The sequence below is a fragment of the Sminthopsis crassicaudata genome, chromosome 3 (assembly GCF_048593235.1).
Source record: "Sminthopsis crassicaudata isolate SCR6 chromosome 3, ASM4859323v1, whole genome shotgun sequence".
Classification (NCBI taxonomy): Eukaryota; Metazoa; Chordata; class Mammalia; order Dasyuromorphia; family Dasyuridae; genus Sminthopsis; species Sminthopsis crassicaudata.
This window is the reverse complement of record NC_133619.1, coordinates 321,933,604-321,960,214: the sequence shown is the minus strand read 5'-3', so window position 1 is coordinate 321,960,214 and position 26,611 is coordinate 321,933,604.

Genomic DNA, 26,611 nt, shown 5'->3' with positions numbered 1-26,611 from the left:
CAGCTGCATGCGTGTGTGTGTGTGTGTGTGTGTGTGTGTGTATTCTCTTTGACCAGTTTAGAATGAGACTGAAATTTAAATGTTTCCTCCCTCCTTTATTCCATGTTTGCAAAGACTTCTATATGCACACTGATTATGTGAAATACATTTTCTTTATCTGCTGTTCTCTTCTCCCCCAGTGCATTCCTCTTCTCTTTCTTTTCTTCTTTTCACATCAAGATATCAAGACTGCCAGACCTTTTGTCTAGTTAGACTCCTATAACTCCTGATGAAAGGATTCCAAGAGTAACCTTGGAACTCTATCACTTGTATCATCTCCCCATATTAGAATGTTTGTCTCCTTGTTTAGTCCCTTATGACTGCTAATTAGTGTTTACTCTTTTATGTTTCTCAACTTCTGTGTATGAACTTAAAGTTTCTATGCTATTTTGGTCTTTTCATCAGGAATGTTTAGAACTCCCTTATTTCATTAAAAATCCATTTCCCCTGTATGATCATAGTGTTTTGTTTGCCTTGTGTTTGACTTTTATGAGATATGAGCTCTTGGTGACTCACTTAAGTAGCGACCCTCTAAGATGCTCAGTTTCAGAAAAGGTTTGCATTAGGAGAGAGGGAAGTTCTCTATATCAATGGAATCACATTCCTACCCCATATCACAATCCCTATTAGTATGAGCAAGGCACTGAACTAGTATCTGAGTTTTTAAAAAGAGGGGAAAATAGGTTGTTGTTTTTTAAGTGAGAGAGATAAGGCCTACATACAGTGAGATACAGTAGAAAGATCATTAGGTTTGGAGTTAGAAATGAGTTCAAATTCAAAATTTTCTATTTTGCTGCAATGGTTACATTGGACAAGTAGTTTAACTTTCCTAGGCCTTGGTCTTCTCATCTGCAAAATGAGAAAATGGGATGACATAGTCTTTTAAGATTTCTATCATCTCACAACCTATAAACTTAATATCCTATGAAGATGTGAAGAACACATGAACTGTTCTCATTGTAAAAACCAATCAGAGCACTGATAAATATCAAATTTTATAGCAGTGCGATTCCAGCAATTTTCAGTTACCACTTTGCAAGTACTCAGAGGTTTCTCTTTCATAGACCTATTCCTGTACTTTTTTTTATTATTATAACATTCACTAGCATTTTTCCTCTGTATTCTGCTCAGCACACCATTCCTGTCAGCCATTCAAAGTGCAAAGACTATTTTAAAATAGTGCTAGGAAGTCTTAGGATATAAGCTATATATAGGAAAGCATCAGTCTTGTAACTCAACTAGCTTAAAACAGTTTAACTCACTAATTATGTTCTTATGAGTCTATTTATGTCTACTCACCCTCTCTTTAAAATCAAATAGCCCTCTCTATTAACCTTGGATTTGGGTCACTTCTCCTATTTATCTCTAGAAGGACTTATCATCATCATCATCATCATCATCATCATCATCATCATCATCATTATCATCATCATCATCATCACCACTAACATTTATGTAATACTTTAAGGTTTGAAAAGCACTATATATATGTATACTACATATAATATACTTTATATGATTTGCTTACTGTAAATAATATGTATACCCAGCAGTAGTAGCAACATCACTTACATTTATATAAAATTTAAAGTTTGAAAAGCACTAGATATACATATACATATATATTTTTACTGTATACAGTATAAATGTATATAAGTTGTATACTGTATATAATATGTGTACTAATTATCACTAACACTTATGTAACATTTTAAGGTCTGAGAAGCACTAGATAGATAGATAGATAGATAGATAGATAGATAGATAGATAGATAGAATATAATGTGAGATAGATGGGTATAAGTATTACTTTCATTTTACAAACGAGAGACTTGAGTCTTAGTTTAAGTGACTTGCCCTGGGTCACACAACCAATAAGTGTCTGAGGTAGGATTTGAACTCATGTCCAGACTGAACCTGTCTCTGCTACCTGAACCTAGATTCGGTGATACTCTCCTAGATTCCTCCCAACTTATTTTGATAGAGTTTTTGATAGACTACTATCAGAGAGTTTACAATATGATGGGAAAAAATTCAAGTATATAAATTAAGAAATTAAGGAGGTTGAGGGAAAAATGAACAGGAAGAGTCCTACTAAAGAATTTTTAAAATTGGGGAAGGATCAAGAGGATTCATCTGAGGGTGGGAGAAGGTGAAGAGGAAATCTTTATGAAAGAAATGATGATCAATCAAGATTTATAGGAAGGGAAATGGGGACTTCCAAAAATAGGTATGGCGGGGGGAGAAGACATGGGGATGATTTTAGTAAAGTTATGAAGATAAGGAAGGGGTAAAATAAGAAGGAATTTGGAGATTACACCATTGGATAGAAAATAAAATATGCAACAGGGAATAGTATCAGACAAAGCAAAAAAGATGAAGTGTGCCAGATGGCCAAGGGATTTGAATGCCAGAATAAGAGGTGTACACGTAAAGAGATTGAATGTAAGTTTATGTAGGATGTAAGAAAGCAGGTGGTTATCCCATTATGATCAATATGAGTGAATCATTTATCTAACTGAATCTATGTAATGGTTTTTAGATATCAAGTTTCTAGATTAGCTGCTTACCTTGGCTATATTCATGGATAGTAGTGTCTACTATCCTTCATCTGTCATGTTTACATAGGATATTAAAATGATTATCTTGTGATCAATATGAGTGATTGAATTCATCTGAATCTATGTAATGCTTTTTAGATATCAAATTTCTAGCTTGGCTGCCTACCTTGGCATTGGCATTCATGGAAGTGGGGTCCATATTCATGAATAATAGTTTATACTATCCTTTATCCCCGTGTCCTTACTTCTCTTCTCCATACCTATTTTTCAAAATCCCTATTTTCCTTCTTATAAATCTCAATTGATCAGCATGTTTTTCATAAAGATTTCCTCTTCACCTTCTCCTACTCTCAGATGAACCCTCTTTTGAAATATCCTTCCTCTAATGCTTGATAATTCATTGTTTGAACTCCACCTTTGCATTTTTTCTCACCCTCCTTCATTTCTTAATTTGTGTACTTGAATTTGTGTCATCTTCTAAACCACAGAAGAAATCTTGGGGGATACAAGTATGGCTGTTGCTTCAATGATCTTATCTATTATGATGAGTACAATGGTTCAAAGAATGACTTAAATAGGACATTGGAGAAAATAGTAGCTGCAGTGGTTAGATCACTGGGCCTAGAGTCAAGAAGATGAGTTCAACTCCAGTCTTAGATATTTACTAACTGTATGACTGTGGGTAAATCACTTAATGTCTGCCTCAGTTTCTTCAATTTTAAAATGCATATAATAGCACCTACCTTTCAGAGGTATTGTCAAGAATAAATGAGTTAATATTTGTAAAGTACTTGGCACAATGCCTCCCCTACTAGTTGTGGGAACAAGAAATTGATAAGACATAGGCCTCTGAAGTAAATTCTAAATGACCATATTCACAGTTCATAATATTGGTCACTGAATTCTATTGAGGTAAGATAAAAATAAATACATAATTAGACCATAAGCTCCCTAAAATAACTATTTGTCATCAGTAATCACTATGTTTTTGTTTTTTAATACCTTCTCAACCTCCAAATGCATAGCGAGAACTTACTAGTGTTTTTTGATTGATATAATAAATATATCTGTCTATTTCAACTCTTTTGCTTTCTATCTTCTGAACTTTCCTTCCATTTTGCCTTTGAATAATCTTTTTCCATTTGTCTCTCAGGTACCTTTACTCTCCATCTGTTCCCATAATTTCTTTTCTTATTCTCATCCCTGACCTTCTAACCTCTGCATCTTCAGTCCACATTGTCAGTTTTGTACTTCCCATCTTTACTTTTGCCTTTCTTCTCTTTTCTTCTCCTCTCCTCTCTTTTTTCTTCTCGCCTTTCTTCTCTTTGTACTTCTTTTCATTTCCCAATCATTTGTGTATGAAACAATAATCAATCAAAAAAGCCAGTTTAAATAATTATTTTTAATTAACTGAATTCAAAAAAATTTTTAATGTAATTATTTGATTGATTTCAGACAACTACTCTTCATATAAGTTTTTTTTGTGTGTAATCATTCTCATTCTATTTGTCCTCCCTCCCATATTCACCTGTTGCTCTTTTCTCCTTAGCATTTTGTAGCCTTGCTCCTGCTCTCTAGTTTTTTTGTTTTTTTTTTTTTTTTTTTTGTGTGTGTGTTTTGTTTTGTTTTTTGTTTTTGCTTCTTTGCTTATCTAACCCTGAGTAGCCTAAGTCATCTATCCTTTGAAAGTTGGGTCCATCTGTGTCCCAGCTGTCTTGTCCATCTGTGACTCCAAAGACTCTGTTGGCTCATCCTTCCAGTTTCCTCATATATATTTCTTTCTGAGTAGCATTCTCATCTTGGCTGACCTCTTCATTTGCCCTCTCTCTCTAGCTTTCCAGTAGAGAACACTGACAGATGATCTCCATTTGCAATCCTTTCACATTTTCTCTGCAGCTCAAAGGCATGATTTGTTTCAGAACATTTAAGGGATAGAGACAGGCTATAGGATGGGGCTGCCTAATAAATTGGTAGTCACTGTGGCACAAGGCTTGCCATATGCCTGACATGAATCCAGAGGGAAGAGCCCTGACCTTTACTCCCTTGCCCACCTCTCTCAAATTCTACATTAACACAAAGAAATTTCCTTTTCAACTTGTTGCTTTCACACTGAATTGATATAATTACTTGGACCTTTAAATCTCAAGACCTGCTGTCTTGGTATATGTGCAAAAGCAAAGTGATTTTTAAAAACACAGCATTAACACTTATGTAGCTAAAAATAATAAAAAGAAACACCTCCCTTCCTGAGGTTGAACCCTCTTAAATAATGTGTAAGGAAGGACCAGAGCAGAGGGATTGGTAGAGTTCCATATCCATCACAGCTGTCACCAGGGGTCTATGACCCACCCACGTCCCACATCTCCACGACGACAAGAAGACAAAGTGCATTTCAGCTCCTGCATCACCAACCTGTTGCCAAGGAAACAAGAAGAGGAAAAAAAATTCTCAATGACATTCAATTTCCATACAGTCAAGACACCCCTGAAAAGAATTTCATAGCTCTTATGAAGGAAGCGGAAATTGGACATCTAATTGCGTATTCTGAACCAGTTCCTCTTTATACTCAGGTTATTTTGTTTGTGCACATCACTTTCTTTCTGGAAATTGTCTATTTACCAAGACATAGATTCTAGACATCAGAGTATCATAAGAAAAAAGTATCCCAGAGTAAGGAAAAGGAGAAAAAAGAAAGGCAGAGAATGGGAGGGGGGAATGAAAAAGAGAAGGGGGAGGGAATAGTCTATAGGGTTAATTAAGAGACTGTTAAACCAAAAACAACTTCATGAGACAAGATGTTACTATAACCTGTCTAAAGTGGGAGATGTTTATTTACATGAGAACAGACCTATGAGTAAAATGTTCTGGAGTATATGGGTAAGTGTTGTGCATACAAGAATTGAAGGAGTTCCTACCTCATACATGTTCTAGAGAGCATAGAACCAAGACAAAGTACATAAGTGAATAGTATGTAAAGCCCAAATATACAAGAATGATAGTCCTATAGAGTAATAGCTTAACATAGGTTTCATCAGTATGCAGAAGACATTGAGTGGGTGTGTCTGGAAAGGTGGATGAGCACTGAATTAAATTTACATGAATGGTTGAGCATTTACTTTATTTTCTAGGGGATAATACATTTATGATCCCTGTGATGAAGCATGTGTTTGTGTGAGCTTAAATGTGCATGCTACAATTAGATCCATAGGAGTGGTTCTGATGGGAATATAGAAAGCTGGTATATACAAGAGTGAAACCATATTTATGGATTAAAGAACATAGCCTGGGGCTCAAAAGCTATTTTTATATAAGATTCTCCTCATTGGTGGACATTATTGGCCAGAGCTTGGGAGAAATCCTAGTCTTCTGGCTTCTAGCTTCCTGAAATAAGACTACTGGGTCCAAATTTTCTTCAAGGAATTACATAAAAACAATTCATGATTATGTGGTGCTTTACAGCTGTGAAAGGTTTCCATGTTTCATCTTATCTATTCCTAATAACAACCCTTTGAATTACTATAAGTATTATTGTTCCATTATACGGATTGAAAAAAAAAAAAGCTGAGACCCAGAACTAGTGGTAAACTGGAGATGGTTCATATTGGCTCTGGGTACAAATTGTTCAGTTTACAATGTGAATATTAACAATTAGAAAAATGGCCTGCAAATCAGAGTTTGATTATTGATGGTCTAAACTTCAGATAGTGAGTCAGAAAATACTAATGATACAGATTATATTTAAAGTATATCCGGTTTTCATTTCTGTACACCTAGCTGGTCTTCCCAGAATATCCTTTGCCAGAACCCTTAAGCAAGCAGACTCATTCAAGACTAGACAACTAACAATGGAGGCTGAAAATCCAATCTTATGATTCTAAGTCTAATGTCTACTATTCACTAGGCATTACATTGAACATTTTTTAAAAAATAGATATCTCATTTGATCCCCACAATGACTCTGAAAGTTTTAGTATTATTCCCATTTTACAGCTGAGAAAATTGAAGCAAACAGGGACTTTTCCATTTCACACAGCTAGTAAACATCTGAGGCCAAATTTGAACTCAGGACTTCCTGGATCCAGGCCTAACATGTATTCAGTGCACCACCAGCTACTGATAGGGAAAGATCTGACTTGGAAACTAGATGACATTTGATCTTCCTTTCACACAACACAATTAAATTAAAGAAACATTTGTTAAATGCCTTCTAAATGCAATGCACTGCCAGGGCTCTACAGGTGACAAAAAAAAAAAAATAGAACTATTCCCTATTTTCTAATAATTCATATTCTACTCCAATCTTCTCTTAGTGATTTTTGCCTGCCTAATTGTCGTTTCTCACCACTATCAAGCTCCTCTCCTTTCTTTTTTCATTTAATAGTATTTTAGTACAATTACATGTAAAAATAGTCTTCAACATTCACTTTGGTAAGATTTTGCGTTCTAATTTTTTTTTCTCTCTCCCTCTCTTCCCTCTTCTTTCCCCATCAGTAGGCAATCTGATATAGATTATACCTGCACAATCATGTTAAACAGATTTCCTTATTAGTTATACTGTAAAAGAAAAAAAAAACAGAAAAACCAAGAGAAAGGAAAAAAAAAGTGAAAATAGTATTCTTCAATTTGTATTCAGTTTCCATAGTTCACCCTCTGGATGTAGGTGGCATTTTCCATTTCAACTCTTTAGAATTGTCTTGGAACACCATATTGCAGAGAAGAACTAAGTTTGTCACAGTTGATCATCACCACAGTCTTACTGCTGCTGTCTCCTAGTTCTGCTCACTTTGCTCAGCATCAGTTCATGTAAGTCTTTCCAGACTTTTCTGAAATCAATCTGTTTATTATTTGTTAAGGAACAACAGTATTCCATTATATTCAAATATCACAACTATTCGTTCAATTAATGGACATCCATTCAATTTCCAATTTCTTGCCACCATAAAAAAAGCTACTACAAACATTTTTGCATATGTACTCCTTTAGCTCATTTATAGTCTCTATAAACCCAGTAGTGACACTGCTGGATCAAAGGGTAAACCTGGTTTTATACCCTTTGGGCGTAATTCCAAATTGCTCTCCAAAATCAACCTTTATTCCTTAAAGCAACATCTTTCTATGGCTTCTAGCTGGCAGAGTAATCCAATCGGAGGGGCCATTCTGTTCCACATTCCAAAAACCAAGGACTTTTTGTTCCTTTTACATCAATGGTCACTAGGATAATTTTTCCTTTGGTGTACTTTTGTGTGTATTCCTAATATCTTGTCTTAATATGTTTTCTTTGCAAGGAATTAAAGGTTCCCTAAATATAGAGTTGGATGAGATTTTAGAGATAATTTGTTTCAACCCCCTCATTTTACAGATGAGAAAATTATGGTCAAAATTAAATACCATGGCCAAAATCACATGGCTTGTAAGTAGCAAAGACTAGATGTAAACCCGGGTTGTATACTTCAAAATCCAGTGTTACTTCCCCTATATGTCATTGACCTTTCCATCCTTAAGCAGTGTTTTCAATCAATCAATCAATCAACATTTATCATGCTCCTATAATGTAACAGGTTCTGTGCTAGACATTGAGTATAAAAAAAGAGACAATAGAGAGTCCCTGCCCTAAAAGAGCTTATAATCTAATAGAAGAAACAACATTAATACAAATACATAAAAAACACATTAAATACAGGATAAATAGGAAATAATTAAGAGAGAGAAGGCAATAGAATTAAGGTTTGTGGAAGGCTACCTGTAAAAGATGTAATTGTAATTGGTACTTAAAGGAAGCCAAGAAATCAGTAGATGGAGAGGAGAAAGGAGAATATTCCAGTCATGGAGAACATCCAGACAAAATACTCAGAACCTAGAGATAAAGGGTGTTGGAAAAACTAGTAGGCTAGTGTCATTGAATCAGAGTATGTGTTAGGAAATGAAATATAAGAAAATTGAGGAGGTAGGAAAAGCCTAGGTTATGAAGGACTTTGAGTGCCAATTAGAGCATTTTGTATTTGCTCCTGGAAGCAATAGGATTGAGTAGGTAATGGCCCTTTAGGAAAATCATTTTAATGACTAAATGGAAGATGGATAGAAAAGAATGGGGAAAGACTTAAGGCAACAGAATCATATTCTAATAATCCAGTATGAGATGATTATGGCAGTGTCAAAGGGTATTGGAGAAATAGATATATTGGAAAAATATTACAAAGGTGGCCCGGGCAATATATTGGGTATATAGGAGTCAGGAAGTGAGAGATAATGAGGAATCCAAAATGACTCATAGTTTGTGAGCCTGAGGAGGCTGGGAAGATAATATTGTTTTCTACATTAATAGAGAAAGTGAAGGAGGTGAAACTTAATGGTGTAATGAGCTCCTTAGAATTGGAAGGTTGGTTATAGATCATCTAATCTAATCTCACTCTATATAAAACATTTCCTTTCTTGGGTAAAAAAGACCTTTATACTTATTGGATAATAAGTTTAGAGATGAAAGGGACCTCAGAGGTCATCCAATCTACTCTTCTCTTTTTACAGCTGGTGAAACTGTTTGATGTTGAGTTATTTCATATTTTATGAGCCCTTTCTGGGTTTTCTTGGCAGAGATACTGAATAGTTTGCCAATATCCTCTCCAATTCATTTTACAGATAAGGAAACTGAGTTTAAGTGACTTGCTCAGGATCACACAGCTAGTTAAGTGTCTGAGACTGGATTTGAACTCATTTTGGAGTCTTCTTGACTCCAGGCCTGGCAGTCTGTGCACTAAGTTGCCCTTGATAAAATTGAGGCCCATAGGAAAAAAAATTACTTATCTGCTAGAGTCACTAAGGTAGTAAGAGACAAAACAGGATTCAGTGCTCTGTCTCCAAATCAGCACTTTTTCCAATATACCACATTACCTTCAAGATAAATTCTCTTCAGACAATTTCTATAACTTTTCTTCATCAGAATTTCATTTTTGTGAATTTCCCATTCTTTTTGTCTTGCTTTTTCATGTAGTATATCAGATTCTACTAATGGTCCTTCTGAAGAAAAGAATGCTTTCCTGAAATCAAAAGTACATGTCAGATTATATGGCTGCTCTGCTCTTGGTATGGAGAAATCATCTCTAACAACTGAATAATAGAAACCTCTCATCCCAACTATATCATACATCTTTAGCAGGCTTATGATGTTTTTCCAAACTCTTTATTTCTTTCTTCTTTCTAGACATTATGTATTCAACTTAAAATAGATAATATAATTTCTTATTCTGCCTTTATTGTTCTTCTAGTTAGATCACACAAATACTCTGTACAATATATCTTCCACCCCCAACCCTCTGTATAAATCTTATTCTTGGATTTCTTCACATGATTATGCTTCTTTAATGTACAATACTAATTTATTACACCCTTTGATCTATTTTGTTCCTTTTGCATATGGTATGTACTCTAAGAAACATCTTATTCCAGATGTGGGCTTTATCATTGAAGTTTTGTTGACACCTGAGAGGTCAAAGTTACCTCCACACATGAGGACCCCTTGTTCATGATAGTTCCTATTCTTTATGTATTTGTGTATAAATATTTTAGGACATGGATTTTTCTGCAGGTGCCTTTCTTATATGATGTCTCCTTGCTAACTTAATTAATAACTTTTTCCTACATTATAGTTAGACTTTTTGCTATTTTATTTTGAGATTATATCATTCTGACCAACCAAGAGATTAAAGCCCTCTTGATTAAATGTGTAAGACTCTGGGTAAATATATTTTAATAGATTTTGACAGGTTTACTCCATCTTCCAATAAATTGTTTTTCTTGTATTTTAGGCCATGGTTGGAAAACTTAAATCACATTCATATTCACAGTCTTCTTAGCCCAATTGTTCACATTCTAAACCTATCTTTCTTTGCTTTTGATTGGCAGCAGTGATGAAAATCTTCTGTGACCCTATGGTTTTCATTTCCTTGTCCAAGATTTAATAATATTTCCTATCCATTTAATTTATGCTCATGTTACTCACCAGAAGTGAACAGTGTTCATTCATTTTGACAAATCTTTGGATGCTCTCTCATATCTTGGTTACATGTCCTGGAAAGACCTTTCTCTTTTGTTGATATCATGGTGGTAAATATCCATTACTATCCCTTAGTAGGAAGTCACCAATAATTACTACTCTTTTTTTTCTTCTATTAATTTTTCACAGGATGATCTTTTAGTTGACATATCTACTTTATTATTATTTGGATGACAAGTGGGTCTTTGCTCAACTCAAGTCAAATCAAATCAAAAAGCATTTGATAAGTACTTACCATGTGCCAGGCTCTATGCCAAACACTGGACAAAAAAACAGGAAAAGTCTCTTAACTTCTTAACTCTCTTAATAGTTATTTCCCCCCATTCTCTATCACCATGATCCTGTTCAGGATTTCCTTTTGCCTATTCAAATTTAAATTCAAAAGATGATAGTCTTTTCACATCAAATCCTTCTTCCTCCTCTCCCCAATTCTGAATACTTTATTTCCCCTCATAACCTGTATTTCTCAAACTTTTCTACTTTGTCTTGAATGGAGCCATGATTGTATTTCAAACACAGACTGCAGTCACTTGAACATAGAAGACAAAAGAACATGGCACAATCAAAGCAAAGCATTGAAAAATTCTCCAACCCTTCATATTTAAGTTTAGAGCACTAAATTGTCTTTAAGTTTCAAGATGTTGGATGATTACAGATCACATTCTTAACCTTTTGATAAGGTATGTTGAGGCTGATGATAGTTTGTCAGGGATATTGGAGGAGATGGCCTAGTTGATTCCTGATAGTACTTCTAGCTCTGAGATACCAGAATTCTCCTCTGGAGTTCTATAGGGATAGAGAGAGAAGTTATTAACCTTTAAGGTAACTTATTCTTCTTTTAGACAATTCTGTTATGAAGCTTTTCTTTATAACCAGTCAAAAATCCATGTTTTCACAGCTTTGGACACTGTTCTTCAGTCTAGAACATTGCAACTTTAAAAAGCAACCTAATACTTCTTCCATAATCACAATCTATTCAATATTTGAATTGACATTATAATGTCCTAATACAAGTTTCCTTTCAAATAACATTCTCAGTTTTTTTCAATTAAAGCGCATATGGAATGGACTTTCATCCCACTACTATTCGAATCATCATTTTTGAGCATACTCAAATTTGTCAAAATCATTCCTAATATGTGACACCAAGAATTAAGCACAACCCTACAAAAGTCATCTAAAAAGGGTAGTGAGTATATTGCCCAATAAAAGGCCCACTGAATTTAGACCTTCTCCAGCCTAAGATCAATTAGAAGTCAATTTGCAGTCACATTAAGATTTGTTGTTGTTGTTGAAATTGGATTATTTCACTCACATCCAATTCTTCACGATCCCATTTAGGGTTTTCTGGAGTAGTTTGCCATTTCCTTTTCCAGCTCATCTTACAGATGAGAAAACTGAGGCAAACAGGGTTAAGTTACCTTAACCAGGGTCACACAACTAGTAAATGTCTGAAGCTATATTTGAACTCAAGTTTTCCTTACTCTAGGCTCAATGCTCTATCCATTATACCACTTAGCTTCTCCATATTGAAGCTGTAGGACATTAAATCCACTTGTTTATATGAACAACAAAATAACTACTACATATATATATACATATATATATATATGTATATATATATATATATATATATATATAATAATATCCCCATGCTGTACTTACTAAATTTGTTCTTTTTTTTTTTAAACACAGATTAAAACTTTGCATTTATCTCTTCTGAATTGCATCATTTGGTTCATAATTCTAACCCAACCACATCTTTTTGGATTCCCAGTTCTGTCATCTAACATATAAAGGCATAAAATTAGAATCAGAAGTGAATCAAAACTTTTGACTTTCAGATCAATATCTTTTGTTGTGCATCTTCTTCCCTAAAACTACAGATGTTTCTCAGAATTATATTATACGTATCTCTGGCATTTGTGCTTCCAGAAAGAAGTTGGCCTGTAGTTGTTGTTGTTTTGATATTGGTTTTGTTTTTCAGGTTTTTTATCCTCTATGATACTGGGAAAAAAAAGAACTCTGCAGATGATTTAATGAGTAGTACTCATTTCTAATCATCCTGGTCTCCTAAAAAAGGAATGATGAAATCCAATCTTGCTTCTTTTATTAGATATGATAAGGCCATAGATGATTAGGATTAAAAAGTAGAGAGCAATTAATGATGTTAACAACAAAATTTCTAGGCATGATAACAGAGGCATGTATTCTCCTTAATGTCAACAGAGTCCATGTAGGAAGAATACCTGTGTTTTTCTAGAATTAATAATTTTTGGACTATTTTTAGTAAAATGCTTCCAATAGCATAGCTCATCATTCATTTTTGAATTTGTCTTGGTACTGGTATAATATATCAAAGAAAGTCATGCTAGTTTAATTGAGTTAAGATATGGGTACCAAAACAATATTGAATGTAATATTTTGTTATAATAGTACTATAAAGTAGATAACATTTTTCAAAATGTCTCTTTGTTTTTCAGAAACCTCATTTCAGAAAAGGAGGTCTATAACCCACAGTACCTGGTAGTACCTAATAGCAGATTATTTATTAGCTGGAGCTTTTGCCACCTGTGTATCTTCCCATGTTATTATAAGCCATGGGTAATTCATTGGATTTGAGGACATTTTCTATTCCTTAAATATTTTTCAGGGCTAACTTTTATCCCATAATTATCAAGCACAGTGCTCTATAAATCATTAATAAGATGGAAAATGACAGGGGTCACTGATTGCTAAGTACCTTGTATACCTTAGATTTAATTGAGTTCTCAGGAATTCATATCATGCGACTTATCGTGCTTTTGTGATTCCTGTAGTAAGCACAACTCTATTACTATTATTATTACTGTTGTTTTGCTATGAAATGCATTCATTTAAGAGGTTCAGAGCACATTTTTAGAACATGTAATTAATTATATTTCACTCTATATCTTTTCAGATCATGTATGTGGGTTTAAATCAAGTCCTAAAGATCAACCCATTATAATCATCTCTGCAAAAAGTAAGGTACACAGCTAAACTTACCGTGCCCAATGATAGAGAAGCCAAGAAGAACTTTAAGGGATTTGGTAAATCCTTACAATGAGAAAAGAAGGGAATCTTTGAATAAGCATTTTCTTTCTCCTTTTCCATTTCTCTCCTCTGTTTCCAAATCCAGTGTTTGACCTACTTTATCAGTAACATAGCTCCTCATTCCCTCAGAAACTGCTCTCCTACTTTAGCATCATTGAAAATAAAAACAAGCAGAGGGGGAAGATGGAGAGAGAGAAAAAAATAAGGGGAAAAGATGGAATAAAATAAAAGAAAATGTGGAAGGAGAATGAGGACATTATGGTAAAGGGAGCCTAAGAGACAGGTAAGAGAAGATAAAGAAAGGAAAACTTTTGGGGTAAGAGGGAGGACAGGATTAAGAATAAGGAAATAATTACAAATAAAATTATATTCATTTTTAGTGTTGCTTTAAAATTCCAGGAACTAAAAAGTTTCAAGAGAAGGACTAGAATATTCTCCTCATTTATTTCTCTTCTCAAGTTCCTTCTTCAACTTAGAAAAAGATTAATATGACTGCTCCATCTTCCTTCCTTGAGACAACTAAGTGGCACAGTTGCTTAAGTGCTGGGCTTAGAGTCAGAAAGTCAGGAGTTCAAATTTGGCTCAGAAACTTACAAGTTGTGTGCCTAGGCAAGTCATTTAACTTCAGTTTCCTTATCTATAAAATGGCAATAATGGCAGCACTTACCTCTCAGGGTTGTGAAGATCAAATTAGTTAATATTTGTAAAGTGCTTAACACAGTTCCTGGCACACAGTTTCCATTTAATAAATGTTTATATTCTTCTTTCTTTTATTTGTGACCTGTAATACAAGGAAAGCCGCACCAACTAGAATTATCTCAATTTATGGCCCCTGCAGACATTTCTAATACGATTTTTTATTTATATTTGTTAGGATTACAAGGTGAGAACTCAGGTTGTCTAAACAATTCTCTAGCTCAGAATTCACACCTTTAGTTCTGGCCTTTAGGGGGAGTTTACACCTTTGAACTTCTGAGGAGGAGTTTACATTTTTAAAGGAGTTTACACCTTTAAAAAGAGTTCTGAAAAGGAGTTTACACAACCTTCAAGAGGAGCAAGTTCATTGGTTGATATTTCTCACAAGCCCCTGAGTTTTTACATGCCCATTGTCTGGGAGGATAAAAGAGGCAGCATTGAGCCTGGAGAAGAGTCTAGTCTGGGACAGAGTTGGGTCGGCAGAGGAAAAGACTTTACAGAAAAGAGATCTCCTCCCAGAGAAGGATTATAACTTAGAGACCTATAAATTCAATACAATTCTTTTCTAGATAAAAAGTAAAATTAAGTCATGGCACAAAAATCTAGATATTTCCTGATGGTCTGCTATATCTTTTAAGTCAATTAAAGCAGTAGGATGGGATACAAGAGAATATTGGACCCCTTTACTTAAAAAGTTGATCGTTCATTAAGACATTTTCCCTATTTAAAAAGAGGAGTTAGTGGGAAATATGGAACTTCACTTAGCCAGCTTTCCTGAAAGCACCTCCCCTACAATCAATTAATCATTCAATAAGTGTTACTAACCTCCATCTATGTGCTTAGGATTGAAGATAAAAATAAAAAGAATATATGGGAGTGTAGTTCACAAAAAGATATGTAGACTTCCTACACGGTACCGGAATACCTTAGTGCCTTACTTATTTTTGTCAGAAAATGGAGTTCTTCAGTGAGAGCAGAATGGAATGGAAGGAATTTCATCCTTTTGCCCAAGATTACCAGATCCCCAAACTAAAAACTGTTCTCACTGTTTTCTCTTTCTTCCCTTATGCTACCACCCCTGTTATAGAACTTCTTTGTCCAATTCCTTCTCTTCCACAAGAAAATCATATTGTTACAATCCTAGAATTATGGTGGGTTGGGGATAGAGAACACTAGAATGGTGCCCATATGGGCAATAGGAGGTGGGGCCAGGGCAAAGGCACTGTCCTCACTGGGGAATGAAATGTCTTTTTAGTGTAAGTGATCATTATTGTGTCTATATAGTATGTTTTGTGTTCTACATTTAGAGGAATAAATGTTTTGGGGTTGTATATGTTGGTTGAATAGTGGAAAGAGTGGTAGACTCAGAATCAGCAGATCAGTGTTCAAATCTCGATTGTGATACTTACTATCTATGTGGCTATGGACAAATCTCTAAAGTTTTTCTGCCTCCACTCTCCTCATCAGTAAAACAGGAATATTACAAATTATAGAGCACACTTCATAGGGCTTGTTTAAAAGTCAAATGCACAAAAAATGCTTAAAACTATCCAAATGTCAAATCTGATGTCAAAGAAGGCAAAAATGTTTAAAGAGTATTAGGATATTGATACTAAGTATAAATACTGAAGAAACAACAAAGTGAGAAGAGAAAAAAAAAACTAGCTATTTTATTTGGTAATTTAAATTTTTTATTCATAGTTATCTTTTTTAGTTATCTATTTAGCGAACATGCAACATATTAACAATAAATCATTAGTTTTGACTTTTATCTTTATAGTTTGCTACTCTTGAAACATATCTGTTCCCTACAATGTTTTTTTAATTAAGAGAACTTGCATGATAACCCTGGAAAATTGTTAAATTGTTTGCTTTAAGAGGTTTTCTTACTTCCTTGTACCTGCAAACAATTGGACAAAAGCCATTAGAACACTCTACTTGAACCTGAGCTTTCATACACTGTCCTTTCCATCCAAACTCACGTTCACAAATCTATGTCCATGGCTTTGCATATGTTGCTTTGCCCATGCTCCATATCTCAATACCCTATCTCCTCACATCTGTTTCTTAGAATCCTTAACTCCTTTGTGACTCTATTACTATAATAATGCATTAAAATTATGCTGAATTTACCAATATAGTTACATGTTGCATAGCCCATAATTTCAGCAATAACTTAGATTTTTGTAATGCTTTAAAGTTTACTGAGTAATTTACATATCATCTTATCTGATCTCAATAATCAATAATCCTGTGAGGTATTACAGTTATTATTATTCTCATTTTACAAAAACAAGGCTAATTAAGTGACTTGACAGCTACAAGGCTATAAAAGTGATGTGTCTGGAAGAGTTTTCTATACTAGTCTACTGGTAGAAAGCAAGGTCCCTGTTTTAATTTTGTCCCCTTGTAATCCCAGTTCCTTATATATAATAGTTGCTTAAGACATATTTGTTGAATTAAATTGATTCTACTGTGATATATTTACAATCTGGCAATAGATATCTAAAGACAAAATGCCACACACCCAAAGGAAAGAGTCTAATCGTAGAAATTAAAGATATCATCTTAGGCTATTGCAGAAGATATCTTGGAAAAAGAAGATTTTTGAAGGTCTTAAAGTACAATATATAACAGCACTAGGAATGGTTTTAGGATATAAGAGTCTAGATAATCTTTATTCTTTTACTTTAGAGAATAGGGAAGAACCCTGCACCCCTCCAAAAAAAATCTTCCTCATTTTCCTACTGAATGTCTTAATTCCATGAATTAATAAATATTCATACCTGGTGTCTTTAAAGGTTTTGGGTCTTCAAAAGTTTTCTATTAAACTGTCATTATTAAATTAAAATATTTGAATATCATTTGATTGAAATTCTTCATTCTAAGGAAATACCCAGGCTAGCTAATGTGTTCATTCCTCTCCAGGATCCACTCTCAACTCTCATGATGTTCTTGATCTTGCCTTACACATTTTTCAGTCCTCTTTTATGTTTTCTCTGTCTTCCCTTCTCTCATCTATTAGAATATAAACTCCCTCAGGGCAGGAACTATCTTTTTTTTTTTTTCTGTACGTGTATTCTCAACACATAGTAAGCACTTAATAAAGGTTTGTGAATTACAGAATTTATACTATAAATCATTATAAGCAAAGAGGCAACATGTATTATATTTGGAGTCAAGAGTACTAGGGGACAGAATCCTTCTTCTGACAATCATTAGCTCTGTGATTATGTGGCAAAGGCAAAGGATTAGTACTAAAATATTAGTGAGTTAAAACATGAGTAGATGTGAGGATGAAATGACATAACATGTGTCCAGTACTTTGCAAATCTTAAAGCAGAGCTATAAAAACTTGCTGTTTTTAGTAAGGTCTGGCCAGGGAGTACAGGTTGTTGGATAAGACCCTAAAGAGAAGGGGATAATAATGAGTCAACAAGTATTTATTAAAGTCTTACAGAATGTTAAATGTTGAGAATACAAAGGAGGCAAAAATACAGTTCCTGTTCCTAAGAAGCTCACATTCTCTTCCTTTACATTTCTGTCTAGAGAAAAGTACAGTATGTAGCCACTTAGTCTGTATTTGTTTAAGATTGATCTTGACTCTTTTTATCCTCTATATTAAAGGATACTTGCTTCCATTTATTTATTATCTAGAATAAAAACTTTAAAAAAGAATTAAACAAAATTATCACCACTTTCAGGCCTAATTCTTACATTGTCCCCCAGTACCAAATTTATAATTGGGAAGAATTCTAATTTGCTGAAGATTCTATGGTGAATGTAACAACTATTATGTTTTTCCTTCTCAAATTATTATGACAAAGATCTTTCAGAAAGACTAGTTCCATGTTCAGTTAGGAAATAAGACTACAATTTGGTTTCAGGAAATTGAGCTGACTAAAATTCCAGAATTTTCTGATAAATAGTTGAAATCAATCATATTTATCCAGATACCATACTTCTGGTATCCTCAAGAAGCTTTTTGTTATTTCAATTGTGTCTAATGCTTCATGACAAAATTTAAGGTTTCCTTGGTAAAGATATTAGTGTGGTTTGCCATGTCATTCTCCACCTAACTTTAAAGATGAGGAATCTGAGGCAAATAGGGTTGTGGCTTGTCCAGGGTCATATACCTAGTAAGAATCTCAGACTGGCGTTGAACTCAGGAAGATGAGTCTACCTGACTCTTAAGTCTGATATTCATCCACTGTGAAATACAGATGTCCCAATAACTAGAGTGCCATTAGTAGAAATGGGCCAAGAAAAATATTGGTACCCAAGGAACAATAAAAATACTCAAGAAGATCCAAAGATTCAAAAATTATCGTGCCATGATTGATCATTTATCCAATAAGTAAGAAGTATTTTAATTGGTTGATGGTGTCTTTATGAGGTGAGATTACATGCATTCTGCGATTGATAAATGCTTGAATACTGTTTATATGATCTTGATCAATTCATTCTCTAAATTATACTTTACTGTTCTATAAAATAAGAGGTTTGCATAACTAGCCTCAGCTTTTTCCAGCTTTTTGAGTCACCTAAAATTCTTAAGCCATAGACCTATACATGCCTTAAGGACATCAATGAGAAGAGTTTCAACCATGCCATCCAGAGGAGTTTAACTGGACAAGAGGAATGGAGGACATTAAAAATGCATAGGACCAAAATAAGCTATAAGGATAGTAGTAGTATAGCATAGCGGTAAAGAAATTGAATTTAGACTTCAAGCTTGGCAACTTTTTATAAATCATTTTATTCCTCGGGGGCTTCAGTTTTCTCAAGCCTCATTTTTTTCATTTTAAAAAGTGAAGCATAAATGATCATTAAATCCTTTTATTTCTTTATTTCTAAATAATATGATCTTATAATAGATACAATAGAATACTATGCTGTAGTATAGTGATATATATGTAAGTACAATAACAGAGCTGTAGTTAAAACACAGAAACTATTTTTTGATGTGAATTAGGCATTATGTAATAACTGGCTTTTTAGGAGGAAGGGGATGTAAAGCAGGACACACCATTAAGATTATCCCTCACTAAAACTTAGACAACCAAAAAACAAAATGAAACAAAACAATAAATCAAGATCCAATTTATAGCAGTTGCTGATTTTCATGTTAAAAATGGGCATCCTAAAAATCTAATAACCAAATCTTACATGAGCCTGTTGGAGGTGGCTCCAGCAGACTCCTACCTAGATTCCAAATATCTTGTTAAAAGACAAAGAGTAGAAGCATGACCAAGTTTCTCTTAAAAGTCTATTCATGGCTTTGAAAATAAAGAATAATGGAAAATCTTGATGGATAATAAAATATTGGTTCTTCTCCCCCGTCAGAGAGTTTTCCTGTTCAAAATTGCTGCCTATTCAGGGTCATCTAAAGCTACTGATTAAGTGGAATAGGTTAGGCTCACAAGAGACAATAGCCAATGACTATAATAATCCAGTGTTTGATAAACCCCAAAATTTCAGCTTCTGAGAGTAGAACTCACTATTTGACAAAAAAAAATTGCTAAGAAAATTGGAAAATAGTATGGCAGAAACTAGCATTGACCAACATCTAACACTCTGTATATACCAAGATAAAGTCAAAATAGGTTCATGATTTGGACATAAAAAGTGATATTATAAGCAAATTAGGAGAAAAAAGGATTGTCTACCTTTCAGATCTTTGAAGAAAGAAGGGAATTTATGGCCAAAGAATAACTAGAGACATTATGAGATGCAAAATTATATTAAATTAAAAGGTATTTATTAAATTAAATTAAAAAAAACAAAAACAAAAACAATTCGGCCAAGATTAGAAGGGAAGCAGAAAACTAGGAGAATTTTTTTTTACTTCCATGGGTTCTGATAAAGGCCTCCTTTCAAAAATATAGAGAATTGACTCAAATTTATAAGAATACAAGGATATGAACAATTTTCAGACAAAGAAATTAAAACCATTTGTCATATGAAAAATGCTCTAGATCACTATTGATTAAAGAAATGCAAATTAAGACAAGTCTGAAGTACCATCTCACACCTCTCAGACTGGTAAAATGACAGAAAAAAAATAATGATAAATGTTGGAGGGGATGTGGGAAAACTGAGACACTAATGCATTGTTGATAGAGTTGTGACTTGATTCAATCATTCTGAAGAGCAATTTGGAACTATGTTCAAAGGGCTATCAAACTGTTCGTTCCCTTTGATCCAGCAATGTCTCTATTGGGTCTGTATCCCAAAGAGATCATCAAAAATGAAAAAGGATCCACATGAGCAAAAGGGTTTATTACAGCCCTTTTGTAGGGGCTGGGTCTGGAAACTCAGTGGATGTCCATCACTTGGTGAATGGCTGAATAACTTATGGTATATGAATGTTATGAAATATTATTGTTCTATAAGAAATGATCAGGATAATTTCAGAAAGGCCTGATGAAAATTACATGAACTGATGCTAAATGAAGTTAGTAGAACCAAGAGAACTTTGTACACAACAAGATTACGCTATGAACAATTCTGATGGAAGTGGTTCTCTTCAACAGTGAAGTGATTCAGGCCAATTCCAAAAGACTTGTTATAAAGAGAGTCATTTGCCTTCAGAAGGAGAACTGTGGCAACTGAATGTGAACCACAAGATAGTGTTTTTACCATTTTTGTTGTTTGCTTGCTTTTTGCTTTCTTTCTCATTTTTTTTCCTTTTTGATTCTTGTGCAGCATGATAAATGTAGAAATATGTATGGAAGAACTACACATGTTTAACATATATTGGATTATTTGCTGTTTAGGGGAGTGAGAAGGAAAGGAGAAAAAATTGAAACAAGGTTTTGCAAGGATGAATGTTGAAAATTATCTTTGCATGTGTTTTGAAAATGAAAAGCTATTATTTTTTTTTAATTGAAAACTAAAGCTACTGACCAATATCTTTATGATACTGATCAATACCATTGTAAATATGACTAAATTAGAGGAACTATGCCATACTTTATAGGAATGATTTTTAATCAGTACATTAGAGAATGTACTTGTCTTCAGCTGAAAACTAACTGGAAAAAAAAGCAAAATAATTTTTGAGCAAAGGTATTTGACTGAAATGTGTCCATTTTGAGTAGATTTTTGACAATTTAACTCAGGGCAAAGAATTTTAAAATTAAATTGATCCACAAATCGTGTTACCTTGAAAAATTTTGTAAATCTGAGAGCAAAAGCTGAAATGGACAAAAAGCTTGCCCCCTCACCTGCTAGTTCAAGGGGCCTCAGGCTTATAGGAAAATGTTGCTTAAACTAAATTAAGGAAGTGTTATGTTTAGACTGGGACTCATCCCCCAGTTCATGAGACCCTAGACTTTCCAAGAAGCGTGTGTCTAACAAAGTCAGTACATCATTGCAAAACATACCAACACTCTCATCCAGACACTTCCCCATTGTAAACGAGAAACTGTGTCAGCGATTCCCAAAATTTGTAACTGCAAGGCTGTACCAGGATGTGGTAAACAGGCTTAAAAGTGTACCTCACTAAAGGTTTGGGGATGATCTCTACTAGCCTGTCTAGTAGGGTCAGTGGCTGGCCAACTAATAAATGATGCTTTAAATTTAATAATCTGGTCAGAGCTGTCTATTTTGTGCCATTTTAGACTTTTTCTTTCCATCTCTAGAACTTAGCAAAGCGTGTATATAATAAGTGCTTAATGAAGATTTGCTGAACTAAATCAACTTAAAAACTTTCAAGGCAATAAATATTCCTTGAATAGTTTTGTATTACTGGTAAAAACTGATCTGGATTTGAGTATCTCACCAACTTAGACTTTGGCCGGTGCTAATAAATTATTGTGCCCATAGATTTCAGTAGAAAAAGGACAGATTGATTGCTCTCTTTTTTGCCTAATGCTTCAGAGTCCCATAAAATAAAGCCTTGGTTGATTAGAAAGTGTCATCAAGCTAGAGTTTTCACAATTTCATAATTTTTTAACCTGTTGCTCACAGAGTGCAAGCTAATTTCATGGATTGAAAACAAAATTATGTCTGACTGATTCTATCATCTTTTTGTACTTTAGCCAAAGGTCAAAGTTATTCTGTTGTCAGACAATTGTGGAACTCAACCTGAAGTAGAATTTAGTTAGCATTGTGAGTAATGAGTTAATGATGAAGGATGATGAGCCACTGAGGTGGCTAAGCCATTCAGCCTATATATAGTTCCTTCTGATTCTGCCTATCCCTCTCCCATCCTGCTCCTCTAAGTAGCAATGAGGATTTGGCTTATGGGAGATGAGTGAAAATGAAGTGAAAAGTGAAAAGACAAATGCATTTTAGCAATAAGGACAATACATGAAAAGTCAAGGACAGAGAGGATGCCAAATGACAATGAAATCATATTTCTGGCTTGTGATAAATACTGAGCTCACCCATTCTTTTTTTATATAATTTTTTTGACAGTATATATGCATGAGTAATTTTTTTAATATTATCCCTTGTATTCATTTTTCCAAATTATCCCCTCCCTCCCTAAACTCCCTCCCCTTGATGACAGGCAATCCCATACATTTTACATGTGTTACAATATAACCTAGATACAATATATGTGTGTAAATACCATTTTCTTGTTGCACATTAAGTATTAGATTCCGAAGGTATAAGTAACTTGGGTAGATAGACAGTAGTGCTAACAATTTACATTTACTTCCCAGTGATCCTTCTCTGGGTGTAGCTGTTTCTGTCCATCATTGATCAACTGGAATTGAGTTGGATCTTCTTTATGTTGAAGATATCCACTTCCTTCAGAATACATCTTCATGCAACAATGAAGTGTATAGTGATCTTCTGGTTCTATTCATTTCACTTAGCATCAGTTGATGTAAGTCTCTCCAAGCCTCTCTGTATTCCTCCTGCTGGTCATTTCTTACAGAGCAATAATATTCCATAACCTTCATATGCCATAATTTACCCAACCATTCACCAATTGATGGACATCCATTCATCTTCCAGTTTCTAGTCACTACGAAAAGAGCTGCCACAAACATTTTGGCACATACAGGTCCCTTTCCCCTCTTCAGTATTTCTTTGGGATATAAGGCCAATAGGCTTATCAAAGGGTATGCACAATTTGATAACTATTTGGGCATAGTTCCAAATTGCTCTCCAGAATGGCTGGATTCTTTTACAACTCCACCAACAATGTATTAGTGTCCCAGTTTTCCCACATCCCCTCCAACATTCATCATTATTTGTTCCTGTCATCTTAGTCAATCTGACAGGTGTGTAGTGGTATCTCAGAGTTGTCTTAATTTGCATTTCTCTAATCAGTAGTGATTTGGAACACTCTTTCATATGAGTGGATATAATTTCAATTTCATCATCTGAGAATTGTCTGTTCATATCCTTTGACCATTTATCAATTGGAGAATGGTTTGATTTCTTATAAATTAGGGTCAGTTTTCTATATATTTTGGAGATGAGGCCTTTATCAGAATCTTTAATTGTAAAAATATTTTCCCGATTTGTTACTTCCCTTCTAATCTTTTTTGCATTAGTATTGTTTGTACAGAAACTTTTTAGTTTGATGTAATAAAAATCTTCTATTTTGTGATCAATAATGATCTCTAGTTCTCCTCTGGTCATAAATTCCTTCCTCCTCCACAGGTCTGAGAAGTAGACTATTCTCTGTTCCTCTAATCTATTTATGATCTCATTCTTTATGCCTAAATCATGGACCCATTTTGATCTTATCTTGGTATATGGTGTTAAGTGTGGATCCATATCTAATTTCTGCCATACTAATTTCCAGTTTTCCCAACAGTTTTTTTTTTCCAAATAATGAATTTTTATCCCTAATGTTGGTATCTTTGGGTTTGTCAAAGACTAGATTGCTATAGACGTACCCTTTTTTGTCCTTTGTATCTAATCTGTTCCACTGATTGACCGGTCTATTTCTTAGCCAATACCAAATGGTTTTGGTGACTGCTGCTATATAATATAGCTTTAGATCAGGTATACCTAGACCACCTTCTTCTGACTTTTTTTTTCATTAGTTCCCTTGCAATTCTCGACCTTTTATTCTTCCATATGAATTTTGTTGTTATTTTTTCTAGGTCATTAAAATAGTTTCTTGGGAGTCTGATTGGTATAGCACTAAATAAATAGATTAGTTTGGGGAGTATTGTCATCTTTATTATATTTACTCAGCCTATCCAAGAGCACTGAATGTCTTTCCAATTATTTAAATCTGACTTTATTTTTGTGGCAAGTGTTTTTTAATTGTGCTCATATAATTCCTGACTTTCCTTTGGTAGATATATTCCCAAATATTTTATACTATAGACCGTTAGTTTGAATGGAATTTCTCTTTGTATTTCTTGCTGTTGCATTTTGTTGGTGGTATATAAAAATGCTGAGGATTTATGTGGATTTATTTTGTATCCTACAACTTTGCTAAAATTCTGAATTATTTCTAATAGCTTCTTAGCAGAGTCTTTGGGGTTCTCTAAGTATACCATCATGTCATCTGCAAAGAGTGATAGTTTGATTTCCTCATTTCCTACTCTAATTCCTTGAATCTTTTGATGAGGTGAGAGAGAATTCTCTGAAAAACAAATATGTCAATTATTTACTCTTTGAGCCTCTTCTGATTCACAGTAAGATTCACGCAATGTTTCTCCATTTCTCTAAATTCCCTCAGATATGGCATATTTTCTATGCCTCTTCCTGGGATGTAGTTTCCCTCTTTTTTTATCACTCCTTCCCCTTTTTCTGATACTACCCCCTTCCCTTTACTACTCCCCCCTCTTTTTTATATCAGTAAAACCAAATTATCCATGCAGACTTTCTATATATCCACAGTTCTCAAGGGTTCTGTGTACCTGTTTCTGTTTCTCTTCAGTCTTGTGGATGTAGATCAAATTTTTTGTTTAAGTCTGTTTTTTTCTTAGAAACAAATGGAATTCCTCTGTTTCATTGAATGACCATCTTCTTCCATGGAAGAAAATGCTAAACTTAGCTGGGTAATTTATTCTTGGTTGCAATCCTTGGTCTTTTGCCTTTTGGAATATCAAATTCCAAGCAGCCAGATCTTGAGTGACCCTTATTGTGGCCCCTTGATATTTGAATTGCTTTTTTCTAGCTGCTTGCAATATTCTTTCCTTTGTGTGGTAATTCTGCAGCTTAGCCACAATATTCCGTGGAGTTTTTTTTTTTTTTTTAAGGGTCTTTTTCAGAAGGAGTTCGATGAATTCTTTTCATGCCTATTTTCCCTTCTGTTTCTATTATCTCTGGATAGTTCTCTTTGATGATTTCCTGTAAAATAGAATCTAGGTTCATTTTTTGGTCAAAGTTTTCGGGAAGTCCAATGATCCTCAGATTATCTCTCCTAGATCTATTTTCCAGGTCTATAGATTTTCCCAGTAAGTATTTGACGTTATTCTCCAGCTTTTCATTTTTTTTTTTTTTTTTTTTTTTGTTTTGTTTTGTTTGACTGATTCTTGGGTTCTCAATGAATCATTCATTTCTATTTGTTCCGTCCTGATTTTTAAGGAGTTATTTTCTTCATTCACAGTTTTTAGTTTTTTTTGTATATGCCCAATTGAGTTTTTAAATGAATTATTTTGCTCTATTGAATTTTTTTCCATTTCCCTATTTTTTAAGAGAATTATTTTCTTTTTCCAATTCAGAAATCCTACTTTCTTGAGAATTTTTTATCTTTTCCAATTCAGAAATCCTACTTTCCTGTGATTTTTTAATCTTTTCTAATTCACAGATTTTGTTTCCCTGAATCTCCTGTGAATTCTTTATTTTTTCCAACTCAAATTTCAGAACGTTGTTATTCTCTATCATAGCTTCTCTTTCCTTTCCCCATTTTTCTTCAAACTCTCTTAATTTTTTTAATAGTCTCTTCTAGGAGAGAGTTATGTGATGGGGGGCAGGTATTGTTCCCCTTTAGGTTGTTATCTGCTGACTCTCTGCTATTAACTTCCTCGGGGTTGGAAACCCACTCTTTCTCTGTGTTGAAATAATCAATGGTTCTTTTTAGCTTTTTATTCATATTTTAAAAATCTTTTGGGGTCTGCCCTTGGGGTAAGAAGTTTACTTATTTATTTCTTTACCAGCTTCCTCCCAGACCAGATGGATGCAGCCGCTCCTGTGCCTGAGCTAAGAGAGAGCTCTGGGAGAGAGTTCCCCTCCCCCTCCCTGGAAGTGCCTCAGGGGTGATTAG